The 12,984-nt window shown below is 35.8% G+C and overlaps 1 long non-coding RNA gene across 1 annotated transcript; it reads left to right on the top strand.

Moving 5' to 3' along the window:
* Positions 1-3,513: 3,513 nt before the first annotated feature.
* On the top strand, positions 3,514-12,784 carry LOC131384630 (uncharacterized). Its single transcript, XR_009215675.1, has 3 exons — positions 3,514-3,596; positions 12,169-12,206; positions 12,688-12,784. It is a non-coding gene; the product is annotated as an uncharacterized LOC131384630 (long non-coding RNA).
* Positions 12,785-12,984: the final 200 nt, after the last annotated feature.

Genomic DNA, 12,984 nt, shown 5'->3' with positions numbered 1-12,984 from the left:
TCTCCCTAGACACATAGGGATTATGGGAATTAAAATTCAAGGTGAGATTTGGGTGGGAACACAGCCAAACCATACCAGTAGGCTAGAGAAAATTTGCAACAAATAGAGAAATAATTATCATAATATCCAAATTGATCAAAATAAATGACAAATTAATAGACAGATCTAAAATAATATGTTTGAAATTCACAAAAGAAGTCTAATGGCAATAGACATATAAGAATATAATCACCGCAATAATCATCAGAGCAAAGGAAGGTAATAATGAAATTGCATTTCCACACTTAAAAAGAACACAATATCACATCTTTGAGAACATGGAGAAATGAGTACTCTCATATATTGCTAAAGTGAATTTCCACAAACTCTTTGTAAAGTATCTAGTGATATTCATTACAATGTAAAACAGATACAACCTTTGACACAGAAATAAGAGTTTTAGGACTCTATCTTATTGAAATAAAAGTATAAGTTTCCAAGCCATAGTATAAAGAAAAGTTATAGGATCCTTATTTGCAAAGTTGAAAAACTGAAAAGAATCTGAATAACATCGATAAATGAACAATTAAATAAATGTTGGTAGTTTTTTGCTGTGAAATAGTATATTGATAGTTGAAATAATGTTTTAGAGTTATAGTTACTGACTTGGAAGGATAGCCATGACATAGTACTAAGAAAGAAAATCAAGTTTCAAAGTAGCCTGTAAGATACGATGCTGTTTTGTGGAAAGAAACAACCCTCCTGTGTCTCTATACATATACCTATCTTTTTATGATAAGGGGAGAAAATGAAAATAGGCAGGGGAAGGCTATGCATTTTGTTTACTTGTAGCTGTATGCTATATCAGTAGTTGCAGCAAATAGAGGTTTGTTGTTAATGTTGTTGCTATTGTTTTTTTTTTACTGTGGAAGAAAAATGTAATATAATAAAAATATGATCAAAAAGGAAAAAAGAAAATAGTCTAGAGAAAATCCTCTCCCCATTTCTAGGATTCCAAAAAGCCCAGACACCATGATGAGAATCAATGGAATAGATGATTCTGTGTCCCTTTCTCCTTATAAAACTCAGCTTTATATGATTACTGGTTTAATATTAACTTCTCAAAATTATTCAGATTGATGCCACAGCCTGCAGCTACTCCATTCTTTTTTAGCAATCTTTCTATGCGGTTGTATTGATTATAAACAGTCCTATAAAGGCACACTTCTCTCAATAATCATTTGATCTTTGTGAACACAAACTCTGTGATTATAGGTTTCCAGTAGACAATATATTGATTTGTCTAAATAGCACCTGCTTTGATGCGAAATGCAAGTTTCCATCTAGCTGGCTTTCATGGAAGCAGCGATTTTTGTAAAATATGACTCCACCATGTTTGTCACAGAGGTAAGCAGAAGACCCCAGCTAAGATAATGAAACCCTTCTTCTAGATATATAGTATTTGGGCCAAAGAGACTATAAGAATAGTCTACTTTCAGTGATAAAACCATAAAATATGAAATTTGTGAGTTGTCAATAACTAGGTTTCCTACCATGTGATTAAAGCACAACTGCAGGGAAAGTGAAAGTAGCAAACCTCCCAAGAAAGGTAAAAATAAAGAGAAAGAGGATCCAGATGATATTTGAGTCCCTGGTAAAGATGCTTCTGAGGCCCAGCACTATTCAGTAAAACCAACTGATTATTTACTCTTCTGGGTATGATGGCCAGCACAAGTTAAGTTACTATCACTTGCAGTTAAGAAAAAAAAAAAAAAGAAAATATTAAGAGCTATAAATTTTATGTTTCATTTCCTTTGGAATATCCCCAAGAATCTAAGATGGAGTTTGGTTACAGACATTATCTAAACCATACTACTAGCCTGTAATTACGTAGTATGGACAGAGGAAAGGGCAGAGTTCAGAACTATCATCGGCGAAGGAAGCTCGGGCACTGTGCAGAGAAAGTTCTATGTGAAAATAAAAGAACAGGAAGATGAAAAACATTTTTAAGATGAAGGGAATCTAAGCTGCACAGGGTAAAATTATAGCAAAGAAACCTGATATTCTATACAAAAAAAAGAAAAAGGAAAATATTAAAGAAAATACTTGTGCAAGACTAAACTCAGTAATGTGGACTAGTTTAATGCTGAAAAAAACTCCTAAAGAGGCAAAGATTTTGGACAGTTAATTATGTTGGCTTGTTACTGTCTTTATCCTAGGAAATACTTGGCTAAGATTCCAGATGCTATTTCCTTTGTATGTTAAAAAACAGTCCAACTCTTTTCTTTTTATCTGTAGTCTGTTTGGATCAACATTTAGTTGTATATTCCCAAAAAGATCAAGAATATTTTATTATGTTCTTCAATAATACTGATGCTGGACATAGACCTATTTATATATCCATTCAGCAAACACTGATTAAACACCTATCTTGTGGCAGATATTGTTCTAGTTATTACTTGGGGTGTAATGGGAAACAAACCAAATCAAGCAAAAGTTTTTTTCCCTAAGGGAGTTTATTATCTGGCAGACGGAGATTAAAAGCAAGCAATAAACATAATAAATGAGTAAAACTGATAGCATGTTTAATGACTGTAAGCATTTTTGAAAAAAAGAAGTTAAGCAAAATAAGGAAAATGAAGGGGGTCTAGTGTGTGGAGGACAAGGAAGGTCCATTGTTAAGTAAGGTGGTTTGAAGAGGCCTCATTGAGAAGGTGGCATTTGACAAAAGAAAGTGAATGAAAGGGCTAAGCAGACCTTGAAGGCAAAACAGTTCTGGGAAGTATGTGTCCTGGGATAGAGTTATAACTGAAGTTTTTATAGAGAAGGTAATGACCAAAAGGAAGAGTGACAAGTAATGAAGTCAGAAAGGTAATAGATGTGTAGAAAACTAAGATAAACAGTTTGGCTTATACTTTGAACTTTGAAGAGAAGAGTGACATTTTCTTGTAAATTTTAGTATCAGTTAATTTTTTTTTTCATTAGTGCTGGTTAGAATTGTGTTAGAGATTGCATTCAAAATATAAATCAATTTGGAGACTATTGTCATCTTAATAGTACTAATTCTTCTAATCCATGACCATGGGATATCTTTTCATTTATTTGATTCATATTTAACACTTTTATGTAAGTTTCAGACAACACGTTTTAGAATCCTTTTGTGAAACCTGTTAAGTATTTTATTCTTTTTGATGCCATGGTAAAGACAAATGTTTCCCGAGTTCAAGTGATTCTCCTGCCTCAGCCTCCCAAGTAGCTGGGATTACAGGCGCCCACCACCACACCCAGCTAATTTTGTATTTTTTGTAGAGATGGGGTTTTGCCATGTGGGTCAGGCTGGTCTCGAATTGCTGACCTCAGGTGATCCGCCCACCTCTGCCTCCCAAAGTGCTAGGACTACAAGTGTGAGCCACTGTGGCCAGCTGATTATTTAGAAGTGTGTTTTTAAATTTCCACATACTTGTGAATTTTCCAAATTTCCTTTTGTACAGACCCTTGAACAACATGGTTTGAACTTCATGGATTCATTTATATGCAGAGTTTCTTCTACCTCTGCCACCCATGTGACAACAAAGTGATCCCTCCTCTTCCTCCTCTTCTTCATCAGCCTACTCAAGGTGAGGACAATGAGAACAAAGGACTTTATGATAATCCACTTCCACTTAATGAATAGTAAATATATTTTCTCTTTCTTGTGATTTTTTTAGTAACTTTTTTTCTAGCTTACTTTATCATAAGAAGTATATAATACATATAACACAAAAAATATGTGTCAATCAACTGTTTATGTTATGGATAAGTTTTCCAGTCAACAGAAGGCTATTGGTAGGTATCGTCTGGGGAATCAAAACTTATACACAAATTTTTCACTGACTGGGGGGTCAGTACACATAACACCCACATTGTTCAAGAGCCAACTGTATTTGATTTCATTTCCTTATTGGATTAGAATATACTAAGTATGATTTCAGTCCTTTCACATTTGGGGTCTAACATATGCTCTATTCAGGAAAATTTTCCCTGTGTGCTTGAAAAGAAAGTTATTCTGCTGATGTTAGGTAGAGTATTCTATAGATAATATGTATAGCTAAGTTGTAGTTTTCTTGTATTTTAAAATTTCCAACTTTTATTTTGGTTCGAGGGTACATGTGCAGGTTTATTACATGGGTAAATACCATGTCATGGGGGTTTGGTATACAGATTATTTTGTCACCCAAATAAGAAGCATAGTACTCAATAGGTAGTTTTTCAATCCTCATCCTCCTCCACCCTTCATCCTCAAGTAGGACCCAGTGTCTATTGTTCCCTTTTTTTGTATCCACGTGTACTCAAGGTCTAGCTCCCACTTGTAAGTGAAAATATGTTGTAATTCATTTACTGTTTCTGTGGTAACTTACATGGAATAATGGCCTTCATCTCTATCCATGTTGCTGCAAAGAACATGATCTCATTCTTTTTTATAGCTGCATTGTATTCCATCATGTATATTTACCAAATTTCCTTCATTTAGTTCATTGTTGATAGGCATCTAGGTTGATTCCGTGTCTTTGTATTGTGAATTGTCATGCAATAAACATATACATGTATGTGCCTTTATGGTAAGAATGATTTCCATTTCTTTGAGTATATGCCCAGTAATGGGATTCCTGTGTAAAACAGTAGTTCTATTTTAAGTTCCTTGAGAAATGACCAAACTGCTTTCCACAGTGGCTGAACTATTTTACATGCCCACTTGCTGTGTATAAGCATTCCCTTTTATGTACAATCAGACAAACATGTTATTTTTTGATTTTTTAATAATACTCATTCTGATTGGTGTGAGGTGATATCTTATTGTGGTTTTGATTTGCATTTCTCTAATGATTAGTGGTGTTGTGCATTGTTTCATATGCTTTCTAGCTGTCTGTATGTCTTCTGAGACGTGTCAGCTCATGACATTTGTCTATTTTTTAGTAAGATTGTTTTTTGTTTGTTAATCGGTTTTAGTTCCTTATAGTTTCTGGATTTGACCATTACTGGATGCTTAGTTTGCAAATATTTCATCTCTTTCTATAGGTTTTCTATTGACTCTGCTGACGTTTCTTTTGCTATGTAGGAGCACTTCAATTTAATTAAGTCCCATTTATCAATTTTGTTTTTGTTGCAATTGCTTTTGGAGTCTTCAAAATGAAATTTTTGCCAGGTCGTATGTCCAGAATGGTGTTTCCTACATTATCTTCCAGGGTTTTTTATAATTTCGGGTTTTAAATTTAAGTTTTTAATCCATCTCGAGTTGATTTTTTTATATAGTGAAAGGAAGGTGTCCAGTTTCATTCTTCTGCATGTGGCTAGGCAGTTACAACAGCACCATTTATTAAATAGTGAGTTCTCCCCCTATTGCTGTTTTTGTACTTTGTCAAAGATCAGATGGTTGTAGGTGTATGGCTTTATTTCTAGGTTATCTAACCTGTTCCATTGGTCTGTCTGTCTGAATTTGTATCAGCACCATGCTGTTTTGGTTACTGTAGTCTTGTAGTCTAGTTTGAAGTCAGGAAATGTAATGCCTCCAGCTTTGTTCTTTTTGCTTGGAATTGCCTTAGCTATTTGGGCTCTACTTTATTTCCATATGAATTTTAGAATACTTTTTTTTCTAATTCTGTGAAGAATGTCATTGGTAGTTTCATAGGAATAGCACTGAAAATTTAGACTGTTTTGGGAAGTATGGCCATTTTAACAATATTGATATTTCCTATCCATGAGCATGAAATGATTTTTTACTTCTTCATGTCATCTCTGATTTCTTTGAGCAGTGTTTGGTAATTCTTGTTGTAGAGGTCTTTCGCCTCCAGGGTTACCTGTATTCTTAGGTATTTTATAATTTTTTTGGCTATTGTTAATGGGATTGTATTATTGATTTGGCTCTCAGTTTGGACATAGTTGGTGTATAAAAATGCTACTAAGTTTTGTACATTGATTTTGTATCCTGAAACTTTGCTGAAGTTATTTCTCAGATCTAAGAACTTTTGGGAAGAAATTACAGAATTTTCTAGATAATTTGATTTCCTCTCTTCCTGTATGGATGTATTTTTTTTCTCTCGCCTAATTGTTTTAGCTAGGACTTCCAGTAATATGTTGAATAGGACTGGTGAGGATCAGCAACCTTGTCTTGTTCTAGTTTTCAAAAAGAATGCTTTCAGGTGTTGCCCATTCAGTATGATGTTGGCTGTAGGTTCGTCACAGATATCTCTTATTACATTGAGGTATGTTCCTTCAATACCTAGTTTGTTGAAAATTTTTAACATGAAGCTGAATTTATCAAAAGCCTTTTCTGCATCTATTGAGATAATTGCGTGGTTTTTGCCTTTAGTTCCATTTGATGAATCATATTTATTAATTTGTATATTTTGAAGCAATATTGCATCCCAGTGATAAGCCTAATTAATTGTATTGGATTAGCTTTTTTAAGTGCTGCTTGATTTGGTATGCGAGTATTTTTTTTTTTGAAGATTTTTGGATCTATGTTTATCAAAGATATTGGCCTTAAGTTTTCTTTTTTTGTTGTGTCTCTGCCAGGATTTGAAATTAGTATGATGCTGGCCTGTTAGAATGAGTTAGGAAGGAATCCCTCCTCCTCAATTTTTTGAAATAATTTTAGTAGGAATGGTACCAGTATTCCTTATATATCTGGTATAATTTGGCTGTGAATTCATCCGGTCCTGGGATTTTTCTAGTTCATAGGCTTTCTATTTCTGATTCAATTTTGGAACTCATTATTGGTCTGTTCGGGGATTCAATATATTTCTGGTTCAATGTGGGGAGGTTGTGTCTTTCCAGGAATTTATCCATTTCTTCTACATTTTCTAGTTGTATGCACAAAGGTGTTTGTAGTAGTTGCTGGTGAGGGTGGGGGTGTTGTATGTCTGTGTGGTTGGTGGTAATGTCCCTTTTGTCATTTCTGATTGTGTTTATTTGGGTCTTTTCTGTTGTTTTCTTTATTGGTCTGGCTAATTGTCCAACAATCTTATTTATTCTTTCAAAAAAACAAGCTACAGATTTTTTTTTTATCTTTTGTATGGTTTTTGAGGTCTCAGTTTACTTTAGTTCAGCTCTGATTTTGGTTATTTCTTGTCTTCTGCTACCTTCGGGGTTGGTTTGTTTTTGTTTGTCTAGTTCCTTGAGGTGTGATGTTAGGTTGTTAACTTGTGATCTTTCTAACTTTTTGATGTTGGAATTCAACATTATAAACTTCCTCCTTAACAATGCTTTAGCTGTGTCCCAGAGATTCCAGCATGTCTTATCTTCATTTTTATTAGGGTTAAAGAACTTCTTGGCCAGGCACTGTGGCTCATGCCTGTAATCTCAGCACTTTGGGAGGCCGAGGCGGGCAGATCAAGAGGTCAGGAGGTTGAGACCATCCTGACCAACATGGTGAAACTCTGTCTCTACTAAAAATACAAAAATTAGCTGGGCATGGTAGTGTGTGCCTGTAGTCCAGCTACTCAGGAGGCTGAGGCAGGAGAATCACTTGAACCCTGGAGTCAGAAGTTGCAGTGAGCTGAGATCGCACCACTGCAATCCAGCCTGGTGAGACTCCATCTCAAAAAAAAAAGAAGAAGAAGAAGAAGAAGAAGAAGAAGAAGAAGAAGAAAGAATTTCTTGATTTCTGCCTTAATTTCATTATTCACCCACAAGTCATTCAGGAACAGGTTGTTTAATTTGCACGTGATTGTATGGTTTTCACAGATATTCTTAGTATTGATTTCTATTTTTATTGCACTGTGGTTTTAGAATGTGGCTGGTATTACTTTGTTCTTTTTTTTAATTTGTTGAGAATTGTTGTATGGCTGACCACGTGGTCAACTTTGGAGTATATGCTATGTGCAGATGAGAAGGATATATATTTTGTTGTCTGATGGAGTGTTCTTTAGATGCTTGTTAGGTCCATTTGGTCAAGTGTCAAGTTTTCATCCTGAATATCTTTGTTTTCTGCCTCAAAAATCTGTCCTATATAGTGGTGGTAAATTCTCCCATTATTGTTGTGTGCTTATCTAAGTCACTTTGTAGGTCTCTGAGAACTTGTTTTATGAATATGGGTGTGCCAGTGTTAGGTGCATAGATATTCAGGATAGTTAAGTCTTCTTATTGAACAGAATCTTTTATCGTTATGGAATGTCCTCCATTGTCTTTTTTAACTGTTATTGGTTTAAAGTCTGTTTTTTCTTAAATTAGGATACCAACTCCCTGCTCTTGTTTGTTTTCCCTTTGCTTAGTTGATTTTTCTCCATCCCTTTACTTTGAACCTATGGGTATAATTGCACATGAGATGCATCTCTTTAAGACAGCATACCATTGGGTCTTATTTCTTTGTCCAGCTTTCCACTATGTGTCTTTTATGTGGGGTGTTTAGCCCATTTACATTCAATGTTAACATTGATATGTATGGATTTGATCCTGTCATCATGTTGTTAGCTGGTTGTTATGCAGACTTGATTGTGTAGTTTATTTACAGTGTCAATGGTCCATGTATTTCAGTGTGTTTTTGTCATGGTCAGTAACATTCTTTATTTCCATGTAGAGCACTCCCTTAAGGACCTCTCATAAGGCAGGTCTCACGGTACATTTCCTTAGCTTTTGTTTGTCTGAAAAGAATTGTATGTCTCCTTCACCCATGAAGCTTAGTTTGAATGGATATAAAGTTCTTGGTTGGAATTCCTTTTCTTTAAAAATGCTGAATACAAATCCTTCAACCTCATCTGGCTTGTAGGGTTTCTGATGAAAGTTTTGCTGCTAGCCTGATGGAATTCCCTTTGTAGGGAATTCTCTCTTCTCTCTACCTGCCTTAAATATTTTTTCTTTCAGGTTGCCCCTGGAGAATTTGATGACTCTATGTCTTGAGGATGAATGTCTTGTATGTAGTATCTCACAGGGGTTTTCTGACTTTCTTGAATTAGCTTGTTGACCTCTCTAGCAAGTTTGGAAATATTTTGATGAAAAATATCCTCAAATATGTTTTCCAAGTTGCTTGCACTCTCTCTGTCTTTCAAGGATGCCAATGAGTCACAGATTTGACTACTTTACATAGTCCTATATTTTTCAGAGAATTTATTCATTCTTTTTTATTCTTTTTCTCTGACTGAGTTGATTTGAAAAACCAGTCTTGGGGTTCTGAAATTCTTTTCTTTGCTTGACCTATTCTGCTGTTGACATTTTCAATTGTATTATAAAATTACTGCAGTGAGTTTTTTAGTTCTATAAAATCAGTTTGCTTCTTTCTTAAAATGGCTATTTCATCTTTCAGCTCTTATATCGTTTTACTGAATTCCTTAGATTCCTTGGATTGGGCTTTGACTTTCTCCTAAATCTTGATGATCTTCTTTGCTATCCCAATTCTGAATTTTATGTCTTTCATTTCAGCCATTTTTAGCCTGGTTAAGAACCACTGCTGAGGAGCTAGTGCAGCTGTTTGGGGTGAAAAAAACACTCTGGGTGGCTGGGTGTGGTGGCTTATGCCTGTAATGCCAGCACTTTGGGAGGCAGAGGTGGGCAGATCACGAGGTCAGGAGATGGAGACCATCCTGGCTAATGCAGTGAAACCCTGTCTGTACCAAAAATACAAAAAATTAGCCTGCAAGGTGGTGGGTGCCTGTAGTTCCAGCCATAAAGTGCTTTATTTCAGTGAAAAAGTGGACATTTTCTACTATAGGAAAAAACATAGCATAGTTTAAATAGGATTTTGATACTATCTGTGATTTCAAGCCTCCACTTGGAGTCTTAGAATGTATCTCTGTGGATAAGGATGAACTACTGTGTGTGTGAGTGTGTGTGTGTGTATACATATATACACATATATATGTATGTGTGTATACATATATATACACATATATATGTATGTGTGTATACATATATATACACATATATATGTATGTGTGTATACATATATATATGTTAGTATGAGTGATGGTGTCTCATCTGACACAGCTCTGGGGCACTTTGTTTTTCTCCATTCTGTTTTCTTTCTGATCTTCAGAATGCATAATCTCAATTGTCATATCTTCCAGTTCACTGATTCTTTGTTCGATCAGCTCAAATGTGCTGTTTAACTCCTCTAGTGATTTTTTTTTTCTCTTCAATGATTACTTTTCACTCCAGAAATTCTATTTGGCTCTTTTTATTGTTTCTATCTATTTATGGATATTCTTTAGTTAGAGAAGCATTTCTTACACTTTCCTTTATGTGTTCAGATTGTTTTATTCTTTGAACATATTTATAATAGATAATTTAAATTCACTATAGTAAGTAAAACATCTGAATTTCTTCAGGGACAATTTCTATTGTCTGCTTTTTATTTCTGTGTGAATAGGCCACACTTTCCTGTTTCTTCACATATCTATTAAATTTGTTTTTTAAAACTGGATATTTTGAATAATATTTGTGGCAACTCTGGAAAATCAGACCTACTCCCCCAAACCACAGTTTTTTATTATTGCCATTTATTGTTGCTATTGTTGTTGTTGTTATTGTTGCTGCTGCTACTACTACTGTTTGTTTAAGGAATTTCTTTATACAACTCTGCAAACTCTATATACTTTGTTATCTTTTACCCCTGACTGGAGTCTCTGCTTGGTTAGCTCAGTGGTTAGCTAATGATTGAACAGAGATGTTCTTAAATACCTTGAATCAGTAAGTCCCCCATCATTTGCTATGGGACTGTGTGTGTGTGGTGGAGCACAAAGTCAACACTGAATGTTTACTTCCTGCTTGCAGAGACCCTCAAGTTCAGCAAGAGGTGAAAGATAAATGTCTTCCCAGGTTTTTGCTGCTGTTGTTGTTGCTGTTGTTTTAATCCGGAGGTCTCACAGCTACCAGGAGTTATGTATACAGTCCTGTACATGCACATGCCTTCTAAATTCCAGGAATATGTCAGAGCTTTCCAATGCCTCGTAGAGGCATCTCATTTCCCAGATTTTCCTTTAAAGTTTTTGGTCAGTCTCTTATTTGCCTCAACTGGTATCCCCACCCTAGACAGCTTTAATGTTAAACAATTGGCCAATGATCCTCATCAAATGCCCTGGGAAAAGGACTTTTCCATTGAATGATCTCTGAGTCAGATCAAACAAAGACAAACCTTGTAAAAAGAAGCTTTTCTAGGGAGCTGTCAGGCAGGTCAAAGAGTCACAATTCCCTGGGGATAGGTCTTTTTGAGAAAGATCCAACCTTTTCTGACCCCTGTAGTAACTGTTAGGCATCTGGATTTTTTCACTGCCGTGGTTATAAGCCTGCTAGTTTTCCACACTGCTGGGGACCCGGGGATTAGGAGATTGGAATACAATAAGTCAAAACACCACATTCTCACTGTTCTTACTAATCTCCAGCCATTTTTCTTAAACAGTCCTCAAATTTTTGCAAGCTTTTGGCTAATTTCCAGAGTTCTGAAAAAGTTTGACTTCAATAATTCTTGCCACTGTTGCTTTTATAAAGGAGTAGATTTTTGAAGGTCTTTACTTTGCCATTCAGGAATTTTTTTCTCCTAAGTATTTTTTAACGCAGTAGTCTAACCATTCAACTTTTTTAAAAAGATATGCAAAAGCTTCTTTAATTTCTAGATAAGATCCCAAAAAGACCTACAAAGTCTTATGAAATCCATTCTTACCTACCCCTTAGACTCGCTGAGGCTCAGGAAATAATACCCCAAAGTATGGCACCTTGGTACACTGAGTAATTTGAACTGAAAAACGTTAGAAGGTCGTCAGAAGCAAAGTGTCTTTCTCACCTCCTGCCCTTCTTTTCTGCTGCTTTCCTTCCATTTCTAAGGCAAGCCCTAGAAACTAGAATCCCTCTTCCCCAAAGTGGGTCTTAGTAACCAGAATCCTTCTCCCCCAAAGCCACCCATAAAACCTAGAAATATTGCTCTAATCTTCCCCTGCTTTTCTGTATAAGACCCGGTTGTAAAGAAATGTTTTGAGTTACCTTGTCTGAAAGTAGATTATAAAACCCTCATTCCAGAAGGGGTCCTGCCCCATAACTGGGCGGAAGAAATGTCACAACAAGACCAAGAAGGATTCAAACAGCTAGACCTTGCTAGGTTTCCCCACTCAGTCTATTACTATCAGATCATTCTCTTTTTGTCCAATCACATTTCTACATGGCTGTACAATCTGGATTAATTAAATATGTTCTACTTTTCTCTTGTTAACTTGTCTTTTGTTATAGGAATACCAGCCATGACCCCCATAGGATGAAGAAAACAGGTACTACACCCTTTCCACCCCTACACCCTCAAACTTTATCATTCTCCCCCTAGGCCTCCTTCTGATGCCTATAATAAGCCATCTTCCTACCGGCCTTTTGCACAGTTTATTCTTTCTCTTACTCCCTCTTCCCACCATTCCTCTCACCAGGCTGATTCCTATCAACTCTCAGGTGTCCCTGTAAATACCATTTCCTACGGGAGACTTTTCTGACTCAAAGGCAAGATTCAATCTTCATCAAATGCTCTCATGGTACCCTGTGTTTCTCCTTCATAGCCTTTATCGTAACTGTAATGAAATGCAATTTGTGTCAAGCATTTGCTGAATATTAACAATTGTGATGGCAGAGATTTAATCTGGCTCAGAGGAAAATGGCAAATAAATGTTTATTGAAATGAATAAATGAGTGAATGAATGAATGCAAGAATAGAAGAAATGCATTATTCAAATTTCTGGCTACCAAAGTTGTTCTGTCTTGCAGAAAGTCAGTAAAGAGAGAGATAGACATCACTGAAGTACCCCCAAAACCCCATACGGATAAAAGTCCCTCGTTTTATACATGAGCATACCATCTGCAGGTGAGCAAGATTGTTTCGCCCCAGCTGCCAATCCAGGCTGCAAATTGCATGAGAAAACTTCATCCAGACCCAGGCAAGAGCCCCAGAAATTCTGTAATCATTTGCATTTAATGCAGCCCAGGAGCATAAGTGTTTTTAAAAAGCTCTGTAAATAATTCTAATATGCAGTCAGGTTTGAGAACCACTATAGGTTAAAAAGT

This window comes from Hylobates moloch, unplaced genomic scaffold, assembly GCF_009828535.3.
Source record: "Hylobates moloch isolate HMO894 unplaced genomic scaffold, HMol_V3 SCAFFOLD_11, whole genome shotgun sequence".
NCBI lineage: Eukaryota > Metazoa > Chordata > Mammalia > Primates > Hylobatidae > Hylobates > Hylobates moloch.
This window is presented reverse-complemented; position numbering and strand designations above follow the sequence as displayed.